Raw genomic sequence first — 12,875 nt, 5'->3', positions numbered from 1 at the left:
CGAGTGTGGCTAGTATCAAATAGTCAGACAACACCAAGCGTTGGCAAAGATGCGAAGACACAAGAACTCTCCCGCAGTGCTGGCAGGAAGGGAAACTGTTGCATTTACTGTGGAACACGATCTGGCAGTTTCTCAAATGGTTAAACATAGACTTACCACGCGACCCAGCAATTCCGCTCCTACGAATATACGCAAGATAAATTAAAACGTACATCTACCCAAAACACTGGTGGGCAAATGTTCACGGGAACATTATTCACAATAACCAAAAGTTGGAAACAACTCAAACGCCCATCAACTGATAAATAAACCAAGATATGGAAAATCCATACAACGGAATAAATATTGGACCATGAAGAGGAACGGAGCAGTGGCACACGCTACAATCTGGTTAATCCTTGAAAACATGATGCTATGTGAAAGAAACTAGTAACGTAAGGCTACTGATTACGTGATTCCATTTGTATAAAATATCCAGAAAGGACAAATCTATAGCGGCCAAAACAAAGATTTGTGCTTGCTGAGAACTGGGAGGAGGAGGGGTGGTGACCGCCGAGGAGAGCGGGGCTATTTTTAGAAGTTATAAAATTGGCCGTGATGACGGCTGCACACATCTGTGACTATACTAAAGACCCTGGAATTGTACATGTTAAATGGGTGACTTGTATGGCACGTGAAGTCCACCTCAGTACAGCCGCTGTTAAAACATTCGATTCAGCAAGTTTTAAAAGCCTGATATCAAATTTCAATATTTACCATAAGGTAAATGGAGATCTCACTGATACATTTTAAAGACATTTTGTTACCTTTATTAAAATTATTCCACTTGGTCTAATGAAAGTAACAATAACTGCTAACACTTTTGAGCTCTTAGATGGCAGACATTGGTCTAAGAATTATGCACATTTTACATCGCATTTATTTTAACCCAATCATCTAATACAGTAGATTCTGTCAATTACCTGTGCTTACAATACAATCATGCTATCATACATAGAGGTTAAGAAACATAAGTTTCACAGATGTCAACTGATGAGGTCTTGGGACTATAAAGGAGATACGATTTGACTTTTTTGCATTATTTATTCAGAAATCTGGTTTTAGTAAGTTTTTTCAACATTATCAATTATTTAATGTCCACGGTGTAGCCAATTATGTCTATATTTGCCAGAATTTACATGTTATCTGAATAAACAGACTCTATGGAAATCATGTTAGATGAAGACCTGCCATTGCCATAACTAGCTATATATACATATATAAAATAACGAAACATAACACCACTTTTAAAGAGATTAATGCAATAAGTGAAAAAAGTAACAAATAAAAATGAAGAAAGATTTCACAGTCTGAAGAATAACTGAGTGGCAATCCAGAGCTTTCTGTTAAGATAAATTATCCATCAAATGTAACGTGGACTAAAGACACATTTAGTCCTGCAACATTTATCGCTCGTGAATCTCCTTTGGAGAAATTATTAGAGCAGGTGGTCCTCCAGCTTGTAACAGAAATCCAGAAACGAGGTTATCGCATCTGGGACGTGAGAGGCCGTGGGCTGGACGGCAGCGGACGGCTTCTAGAAGCTGAGCAGGATGGCGGAACCTCCGCAGACCTGGAGCAGTCGACTAGCGGAACAAACTGAGATGGGAATGGAATTTTATCTAAGGTTCCAGGGACATGGAATGTCCCCCGAACGTTCAACTGGGAGAAAACCGCAGCGTGTGAAGCAATTTAAAGAGGGTTAGTTTTCAAGCGGACGTGTCGAGGAGGAGAACTTAGTGACAGCTTCACAGAAAAGGTACACATGCACACGCACGCACGCACGCACGGGCAGAGAAAACGAGAGAATTACATACAACTCGAACGTGAAAACTGGGAAATTAAATGAACTGTGGTATATTACATGAATGAGCTGTGGATATTTACAAAGCCACAACTGTAAAAATATTGAATTGTGTTTAGCGAAAATTACTGGAAAGTATTCAAAGGGCGAGATTAGAGGAAATCTAGGTGGCTGTTTTCAGAGGCAGGTGCTGACGGGGAGGAGAGGGGAAAGTTACCTCTGTACCTCAAACCGTAGCCAGTTGATTGATAAATAGATATAACTCAAAAAAATCAATCAAGTATAACATAATCATGTTTTAGAAACAGGTGTATACATACGTCAGCTATCATGGTTGAAAGGGGCAATTTTTCCAATTGAGGGTGAGAAGAACTAGGAGAAAAAGGGTTTTTTGTTACACAATTTTTGTTAGTATTCGCATCTCACTTCTATTCACATGATGGTGAAAACATTTAAAAAGTCAAAAACCATTAAAACTACGAAAAAGTTGAATAGTTTGTAAATAAATATATATGTACTCTCCCTCAGAATTGGTAGTTTTGATATTTTTTGTTTAGATACTTTTTGGTTTGCTTGTCTTTTTCTTTTATTTTGCTTTTAAGGAATAAATTCTTACAGATAATTTTGAGGGCCCATCTCTTTCCCACTGTCGTGCTATTATTGGGGAGATGATATGTATTCTTCTGGTATGTAATTTTGTATTTTAATATATGAACTATTCATGTATAAAACAAAGATTTTTTTACAGTTTTTAAATTTTTACATAAATATTAAATAGTTTTAAAAGCAAATCAAAGGTCTTCTCAGGAATTATTAGCTTGTATTATGAGTTTCGAAAACGTATTGAAAATATCAAGCACCAAAGTTAAACTCCTTACGCTTTTTGATATCACCCAATGTAATAAATCCCATGCATTTTACCAAGAGTGAGATCCAAAACCTCTCGCTTTATACTTATTAATTCTTACTTTATGCAATGGAAGTGTCATGCTGGCTTCATTTTTTAGCTCAGAGCAGATTAGCAGCAAGGAGGCCTGTGATAACAGCAAGCAGTCGCAAACCAACTATAAGAAATGAGACAGGTAAATTACCCCACAAAGGCACCGGGAACCGTTGTCTGGAGTCACTTGATGTGCACGCCAGCAGCTCTCTGGGCCACAGCGGGATCTGGGTGGCCACCGAGAGTTCTAAGTGTCCATAATGATAACAGAATCACCAGGGGTAAAAGGAAGCTCCATACAGACAGGAGACAGGGCAACAACGCTTAAAATGAAGGACCGACATCTTTAAGTTGACAGGTAAATCTTCCAAAGAATTTTTCCAAGGATGTCAGAAAAAAAAAACAAAATGTCTCTATAATTAGCAGGAGATTTAGAGGAGAGAGTTTCAATTGAAAGATGTAGTGCACATGCATAAAATCGAAGGCGTGGAGTAAAACATTTAGCAACACCTTGCAAAAGGAGGAAGTAGGAATCTCCTTGGAACATTTTTTGAGTAACAAGAGGCAGGCCAGGCCTGGGAAGTGCTGAAGTCCACACTAGTGGCTCCGTGAAAAATCAAAAGAGAGAACAGCTTTGTGAAACAAATATTCGTTATAGAGCATTACTGCAAAAATAAAAAAAAAATTTAAAAAAACCACAAATCATGAATGGGAATAAATATGGTAATCTCAAATTTAGCCTTAAGCGTCTTTCTTTTACTTTAGCGATGCTGACTTGCGTTCTGTGTGTCTACCTAAAACCACATCAAGTGGTTTGCCCATCGGGCCAGACGGGACCCCTTCGTTTTTGTGGTCCCTGACCCTGTTCTGTCATAGAACTGTTCAGGAACCTGAGAGCAAATGTGAACTCTGACCCAGAAAAGATACTATCACTAAATTAAAATATATTTTCATATAAGTTCAGGCAGACCAAGAATTCACTAAATCCCCTATGTAGAGTCTAGGGTATTTCTTTAAGTTTCTAATAACTGAAGTAAAATAGTCCCTTGATTTATAAACAGTTCTTTGAAAAAGTTCTATTTAACTGAATGTTCGTCTTTTTTAGGCAGCAAAGTTGGAGAACGCTTCAGGCACAGGGTCTGTGTGTGGGTGGTACCCTTCAGTCCCAAACCCCGCTTCCCTCCACCTCCCTGAGTGTTGGTCCGTTTTTTACCTCTGGAATATTATTTTCAATGAACAGTAAATGGAAGAGATGAATAATCTGAATAAATGCGTTTTCATCTTAAAAGAAAAAAAAAGTCAGCTTATGTGTTTGTGATACTCTGCCATCACATTTTAACCACCGTTTACAAAGAGAGGGTTGCGTTAACTAGAAAATTTCTAATGTCCTTTTGCAATTGAGCCACCTTTGTCGATCAGTGAAGTGACTAAGACAAAGGAGAAAGTACAGAAAGGAAGAGGAAGAAACGAAAACAAAGGTAAGAAAACAAAACACATTCACAGGTGCCGCCGGTCACCTGACCACCCCCCACCACACTTAGGAAGGCACGTGCGCTATGTTAAAAAAAAGAATGTTGTGAACAATACTGTCCGTTTTTAAAATCACTTGGAGCAATACACACAGAGGTAGATGCATGGTTAAATGGAGTTTTATTTCAAAACATGCTCACGGTGCCAGTGTGTCTCATGGGGAATCAGAGGAACTTTTTTTTCACTTATCTGCATTTTCTAAGTTTTCGTTTTTTAATTCATTTTTTACAAAATAAAAGACTACAGAATAAAAAAAATTAATACGAAATAAAACTTACTAACACTTTAAGGAATGGCAGATACTTTAATAATAACCAAATAATTATTTTTTCTAATGATCTAAAGTGTACAACTTTTTAAATATGGAAAATAAAAATATTTTTATAAATATTTTTAAAGAAAAAGAGCATGCTCACATTTAGGGACCCTGAACTGTAGTTGAGAGTTCATCAAATGGTGTAGGAAAAAAAAAAATGTTTCAAAGAGATATTTCTAAGGACATACATAGTATGTAAAATCTGATATGCCTAAGCTATGTCAACCTAAGAGGGTATCACATTGCTAAGGTCATGGATTCTGCTGAGCGCAGGTGTAGTCGAGTGAAACGCAATGCTTTCACACTTAATGAAATGTGGATGATATCTTCCTAGGATCTGAGAGTTAAAACATTCCACTGGCTTTGAATTACGCAAGTCGTAAGCATCTTAAATTGCTTTTAAAGGAGAATGCAGTTAAGTGAAAGACAGATTTCCTAACTCTGAATTGGATAATTTTTCAGAAAGTTGTAAGTAAGTGCAAAGAGTGTTATAAAAGAAATTAATATTCAGTATCATATGTGCCAGTGTAACCTACACATCTCATAAACACCATGCATTTGAAAATGTATATTTTTGATATTCATAATAATTGCTCCTTATGCAAATGAATGGGGGAAAAGATATTAGTTATAGAGGGCATAAACTTAGAACATAAAAAGTAAAACTAACATTGTACTTTTTAATAATATTCAGAAAATTACATAAATTGTGGCTCCAGGTTCAAAACCAAAAGCATCCATCATACTCACTATTCCATTTACTGATATTTTACTAATCTGATATCAAATCCATGAGAATGTTAAATAAATCTAATGAATTAATGCTAATAAAAGCCTCATTCCTAAAAATAAGGCAAGTTTATTTTTGCTCGTTTCTCCTAAATTATATAGTGCTGCATATATATTGATCTTCACTTATAATTTTGTGGATTAAATTAAATCAGATTCTCCCATTGATTCAAAGATTAAATGTTACTTTATACAACTGATCAATTGTTACTTATTACCAACAAATTCATAGAGTTTTATTATTCTTATAGAATAAGTTAAAGTTTGTCATTTTGTGTCATTAATACAATGTTTTCCACTGTACAGTGGCTATTATGCAGTGTTAACTCTCTGGGATGCAAAACGTTTCAAAAACAAAACTTTTGAATGACAAAAAAGTTTCTCTCACCAAACAAATAAAAAAAGGAGTTTGTTACCTAAGTCGAGCTGGTCTTGACTTTGATACACAGATGAGAATCATGAGCTCCTAAAAGGAGCCTATTATATGCAACGTATCGGTGACACCCTTGACGACGACATCCTCGTCACTTTCTTGCCAGTAGGATTTAGCAAGACTCTAACTTTGCTTTAAAGTCGAGGCCAAAGAAAACCCCCAGGAACGGATAGCCAAGGGATGTAGACCTTCCCCTCGGCGCTTCCAACCACTAAGGCTGAGTCCAAAATCTCACAAATGAGATTTTGTAAGAGTAACAAATAAATCAGATCAGATATAAAGTCAACTGCTTAATAAAGCGATTGTTTCTTATCCATCCCTAATCTCCATTGTCCGTCACGTTTTCAATATCCAGTAAACACTAAACCTTGTTGAATGAATCGCATGCCTATACTGGCCCACGAAGAGGAATATACGTTGCCCATTTTTGATTCTCCATAATGAATGAGGTCTTCAGGTGACCGATGACAAGGAACATCGGGGTGAGGGTGTAATCCTTTTCTTCCAAAGAAAAAGCAACCCTCGCTCTCGTGATCCTTTGGGATGCAAGGACCATGAAGTTAGATATGAAGCTGGATTTCAGAAGTGTATATTCCATGGTTACATGTGAGCAGACAGACTTACGAAGGAGTTGAGACATTGCTTAAATTCATACTTTCCGAAATTCACTGTCAGAAGATATTTACATACTTTTTTCTATTATATTAAATGTACTCATTTTATCCAATAATATGTTACATTAGAAATTATAGACTGTTACAGAATCATCTACGATCATCTATTTATACAGTAAATACTTATGAAACAGGAATTAGATGAGCCTTAGTATTTGTTTCCTTGACGGCTCGTTGATTTTTTTCCCAAACAGGTGCCAATAAAGACTGCCAAGAAACAATCAGATGTTTGAACTATCCTATTAAAATCCATTCATTTGTTTACATATTAGCCATTCATTGTCCTCTTTCCTAATAGCTATTATTCATCACATAGTATACTAGGTGCCGGGATGACAGAGAAAAATGAGCTCAAGTCTCTGTCACCAAGAAGCTCAGAGGTCAAATTAGGCTGGAGAAATGGGGGCCAAGGCTGCTAAGAGCCTTATTTGCCATGATAAGACTTTGGCAGGTATTAGAGGATTTGACCAGAGGAGTCTGGATAAGAGGATGTGATATATTTGAAGAAGATAAAGATGTGCATTAAAACCATGGAAATGAAAATAAAGATGAAATAGATTGAGATGGACACAGGGGGCGTCTGATGAGAACTAGTTGCAGAGAGGAGGGTGAGGTCTGAGCTTCTAACCTGAGACCCCTCACAGATAATGGCGCTGTGATGTAAGAACCGTGAGGGATTATAACGTGTGTAACGGGCGATTAGCCCTGGGCAGCGGGAATTTGCGAGAGCATTCTAGGCAGGAGAGAAACATTTTGGTGTGTGGAGGTTAAAGCCGGAAAATAAATAAATAAGTAAAAAGGGATGAGCATCAAGTGCAGAGACACGTGGAACACTGCCATTTAAAAACGAGCGTGGTGGGAGTATGGACACTTCAGAAATTTAATGTGAAATTTATTCTAGGTACTAGTCAAAGTTCAGAACGAGATGTAATCCTAATTATAGCTAGACTAATTGGTTTTATCGATGATGGAGAAACAACTTCACAGTGAATCCTGATCTTATTATTGTAAGCATTAATTTTCAGCCTTACCTGTACAGAAATTCCAGTTTGGGGAGGATTAACAATTAGAAGGTGTACAGAACACAGAGAAACGAGGACTTTTTGGACTTCGCGAAAGATGAATTGCCTGCTGCATAATTACAGCATGCACTTTGCAATTCCAGGATACACTCCCAGTTCTGCAGTCTGCTCTGTCCGACATTAATCTAGGCACCCGAACTTTCTCAAGATTACCATTCACACTGGTGTAGATCTTTCTCATCCCGCGATGAGTCACCTAACTGTATTTTAAATATAATCAGATTTCTTTAGGCAAGCATGTAGTTGGGTTTCCCTTTTTAATCTAACCCTCCTTATGATGAAATGTTTATAGTATCTACATTTTATGCTGTTATTGATCGGTTGGACTTAAATCTGCCATGTTGGTATTTGTTTTGATCTGTGCCTTCTGAGTTGAGTTTTTTTCTGCCTTCTTTGGATTTAGTCATTTTTATGATTCCCTTTCCTCTGTTCTATTGTTTTACTAACTATACTTCCTCGTTTAACTTTTCCGTGGCTGTTCCAGGAGTTGTACATCATTTACCTGTCGCGGCCCACCTTTACATGATAGGACACCTCTTTACGTAAAACATAAGATGCCGACAACAGTAGACACGCGTTTTCCGCTCTCGGCACTGGTGTAATTGTTGGCATACTTTTATTTCCATGTAGTCTAGGAACCATATACGAAACATTATTTTTGCTTGAAGTAGTAAGTTATTTTTAGAAGTTTTAAAATTAAATATCGCATATTTGCCGTACTCAGAAACTTTCTTTGATTTAGATTCAAGTCTCTATAACGTATAATTTTGTCTGAAGAGCTTAATTAACATTTCTTACAGTACTAGTGCACTGATGACAAATTATCACAAATTTTGTATCTCTTAAATGTGTTTATTTCACATAATTTTTTGATGGATATTTTAACTACGCATAGAATTCAAGAATGACAGTGTGTGTGTGCGTGCGTGCGCGTGTGTGTGTGTGTTCTGTATTGTGTCTTTTTCTGCTTGGATTTCATTTGGATTCTTGGATCTGTGGATTTGTTGTTTCAATCAAGTTGGAAAAATCTGGCAATTTCTTCCATTTTTTTCCCGCTTCCTCTCTCTGTGATTTCAATGCTTGATATTTCCCAGTTTCCTGAAATTCCTTTTGTTTCTTTTTATTCTCAGTCTCTTTCCTTGATGTGCCCCATTTGGAGCAATCTCTATTTTAGTGTCTTAAAGATCACTGATTTTTATTTATTCTGTGGTGTAAACTCGGCTGCTATATCATTCATCGATATTTTTATTTCACATATTGTAGTTTTCAACTCTCGAAATTCCACTTGGTTCTTATTCATCTTTCATTTATCTCCTCTTTATGTTCAGATTTTCCCGCATATCTTTGAGCATAATACGTATTTTCAATTGTCTACTAGGTACATCTTTTTTTATTTCCGGTTCTATTTTTAATAATTGATATTTTCCAGGATATTTGTCTCATTTCCTCCTTCTTCACATGTCCATTAATTTTGTTAGATACTTGATTTTTTTTATGTTTTTGAAAGTAGGGTTTTGTTGTATTTTTCAAGAGTATTATATGTTGTTCTGGCAGGCATTTGAGTTATTGGAAGAAAAGTTTGATCCTATCAAACCTCGTTGTCATGTTCTTTTTAACGGGGCTACGATGGCAGAACCCATCCGCCATTTTTATGGTGCCTCCATCCTGGGGGCTCCATGGCCCTCTCTTGTATCAAAGAGTTCTCTCTATTCTGGATTATTAGAATTTGAATAATGTCTAGTCCTGGGTGAGCTCTGGGGACTTGCCTCACAGCTTCTTTGCCATTTTTCTTTTCTAGAAATTCCTTTGCCTGCTCACTTTGGATTTTGGTCTAAGATTTTAAGATACACCGTTAGCCAAACAAACACCCAGTGATGCCTCCTGCGAAGATTTCAGGACCAAACTTTTTTTTTTTTTTTTCCAGAATGGCTTCCTTTACTTCCCAGGCTGAAAATTAAGTCACTTCAGACTTCCTGTTCTCCCCTTGAATTCATTTTCCCTGAACTACATTCCAGAATTACCTACAGGCAGAAAGCACATTCAAGAGACAAACACATCTTGTTTTCTTCCTTTCTCTCAAGGATCACAGTCCTGCTTGCCTGTCATTCAATATCTGAAAATAGCTCTTCCCTATGGTTTTCTAGTTGTTTATGGAGAGAGATTAATCCCAGGCCTATTTCCCTCATATGTACAAAGTAGTGGCTTTGTCGTGTAGTCTTAAAGTTAAATAAAAACGCTCCTGAGCAATATTTTAAAAAATTATATCTGATGGTCTATGTGATTATAATACACTGGTTTTTAAAATTCTGAAATCCTAGCATCAAGTGGTGAGTTACAGTTAAATTATTATCTTCAAAAGTTGTTACACAAGCTCCGCTTAATTCAGTCTAGCAAATGTTCACAGAAATGAAGACATTTTAAGAGCAACTTGGAAGTCGTTGTAAAGGCAAATCATTTTGTATAAGCTTTTCATGTTTTAAAGATCTATATTCTACTTAAGAGAACATGAAAATATAATATTTTGTAGGAAACATTACATCTGAAACAAAAAAAAGTACAGAAGAAAATGCTTCCTCTAGTTTGCTTTCTATTAGATCAAAAGTACCAAAACTTTTATTCCTTACATTCAACACCCTTTTAGTTTAAAATGTCTTCACTTTTATAGACCTAAAGATTTAATTAAGAAAAATACTGGGTAAAAGAATAAATGCTGGTCTACGGCCATGCCACCCTGAACGTGCCCAATCCCATCTGATCTCGGAAGCTAAGCAGGGTCGGGCCTGGTTAGGACTTGGATGTGAGGCCACCTAGGAAGACCAGGTGCTGTAGACATAGAAAATAATGTAAATAAATAAGTAAGTAAGTAAATAAGGGATATTGTAAACTGACAAGGCCCTTGCAATCTGTGAGGTCTACCAAGGGTTGCCTCGCCTAAAAATAAATAAATAAATAAATTTAAAAAAAAGAATCAATGTTCAACGAGAGCTCTTGAAACTAATTGATATGTTGTATGTAATGATCCACAAACACAGAGAGCTCAATTAGATTGTGCTTATCGGCACAGTTATCGAGAGCTGTGGTTCTTGACCAGGAAGCAGGGTGTTAATGAAAAAAATTAATGACACTTGCTAAAGCATGAGGATTTTATTCGAAGGGCACTATTGTGACACTTTTGGAGAAAACACAATGAAATTCTGCTTTCGGGGAGAGCGGTGGCCTCAACTCTGAACACACATGGGCGAATGGGGATTTCTGGCCAAGGAAGAAGGCAGAAGCTGGTAGATATAAAACTACTAGGAGGAAATGCCAGGGATGAGAGAGATTCTGGCTAAATCGCCCGAACAAGATTTTTCCTGAAGATAGGCCAGGGTGATGGCACATCGTCTGGGGGGTGGTGGGGCACGACGAACCGGTCAGATTTCAAGGGCAGTCAGACCTGGAGTAAGGGTAAACTGACCGAGAGGGGCCTCGCTGACACGGGTCAAAGCAGAAGTCCACACGGAATTACCAAAGTCAGGCCTCGTTGAAAAAGAGCTCAAAGGCGCCCACGCACTGTTTGGTCAATGAGAACATCTTTGTCGGAATGGCAGACTCTGCCTCTGAGTCTCTGTTCCTGTCTCACACACTCGTCATCCACGCACGGCACACGCGCACAGAAAATATCTGAAACCACCTGGACGCATTTTCGATTGTCACATTACTGGACATCTCATGTCAAATAATTATGTGAATGAATGACCGAAGGATTTGCAAATTAAGTCATTGTTCGATGCTTTTTCATATATTAGAGCTGTTTTGTCATTACAAAACAGCCGATTAAAAAGAATTAAGTTTAATAAGATCCTCAAGTCTCCCAATTCCTATTATCTTAAAAAAAAAAAAAAATCACATCACTTATACCAGGACTCAATACCTAGAAAATATAAATTTATCGTAATTTATTTTAAAGGTAAAAAACACACTTTCCAAAATTTAAGAGTGTTTCAAAGTTGGAGAAAGTCACGTCTCAATTATAAAACATTCTGATTATGGGTTTTATGGGATCTCGGGTCTCAGAAGTAGGAAAATTTTCTCAACCAATGCAGACATTCGAGAGACGCCCATGTGGAATTATGAATTCCTGAGTCATGGAAAAGCTTTCTGTAATTTGGGAGTTGAAAATGAATATGAAACCGAAATGCTGCGAAATTCTGTTGCGTCTGAAAGCTCTCAAACATCTTTTCATTAAATGACTTCACCTTAAACGTGACCCTATTCATATTTTTATTCGGCATTACTAAAATTTTTTCTATAATTGTATTTCTGATTGTGTAATAAAGTGCATACAAAAGTTTTGTCTCAATATTCTTCATTTGCATTAGCAATTATTGTTCATATTGTTCACAAGTTCATGTTTTAACCTTTTCGAGAGAGAATACAAATGCGGGAAAAAAGTTCCATTCCAATTTAAGAAAATTCGAAAGCAGAATCTGTCTTCTCCTGGTGATTCCAAGTTTTATTTAATTTAATTCTCAAATGAGTATTCTTTGTAAATTTGGTATTTTCTTAACTGACTAATTACTTGAAAAGAAACGTAAAGAGTAATTTATTTGACTTCGGGTTTCCAGGGAAAAATCAATCATTCTCCATTTATTATTTATTTACTTAGTAATTATTAATCAGAAATTTAATGTTCTCTGGACTCACAGTCAACTGGGTTTAATTGAATATTTTTAATTAAAGTAAGTGAGCTCTATTTACCTAGCTTTAGATAGAGCCCCAAAGGCAGTACTTGCTTATACAGTTAACCAAAATTAACTTTTGAAGCGATGTACATATTCAATAGGTTTGCAAGGAAAATTAATTCAGAGGTTAATAACGGTGACTTACTGTACAATGGCTTGAGTTTAATGCCGTTTTTTGTTAAGGTTATGATTCAAATTAATTGACTCCCATACCCAAGTGTAGAAAAATTAGTGACTTAATAAGTGAAAACATTTTACATTGTGAGCACTACTATTCTCAGGGACCAGAAAAATCTCGAGATATATGCTTCGGTCTCTCCAGTTTTCAAGTGTTTTATCGCTTCGGAAGATGGCCGGGTGGCTTCTGTATACAAATCAAAGTGGTTTTCATGTGCCCTGAAAGTTTCTGATTTTCAAATTTCTCTTGACTTACAACCTAAGCTTGCAAGAGCTGAAATGTAATTAAGGAATAAAGTCGGGCGGGCCACGCGGTCACTGCTGCTGAGTGATGCGTCTCGGCTCCCGGGAGCCCGCAGCGGAGCCC

The 12,875-nt window shown here is 36.9% G+C and overlaps 1 pseudogene; it reads left to right on the top strand.

Annotated features, from left to right (window-relative positions):
- The first annotated feature begins 10,320 nt into the window (after positions 1-10,320).
- LOC112482267 lies at positions 10,321-10,439 on the top strand (annotated as a pseudogene).
- Positions 10,440-12,875: the final 2,436 nt, after the last annotated feature.

Source organism: Pteropus alecto, unplaced genomic scaffold, assembly GCF_000325575.1.
Source record: "Pteropus alecto unplaced genomic scaffold, ASM32557v1 scaffold35, whole genome shotgun sequence".
Lineage (NCBI taxonomy): Eukaryota > Metazoa > Chordata > Mammalia > Chiroptera > Pteropodidae > Pteropus > Pteropus alecto.
This window is presented reverse-complemented; position numbering and strand designations above follow the sequence as displayed.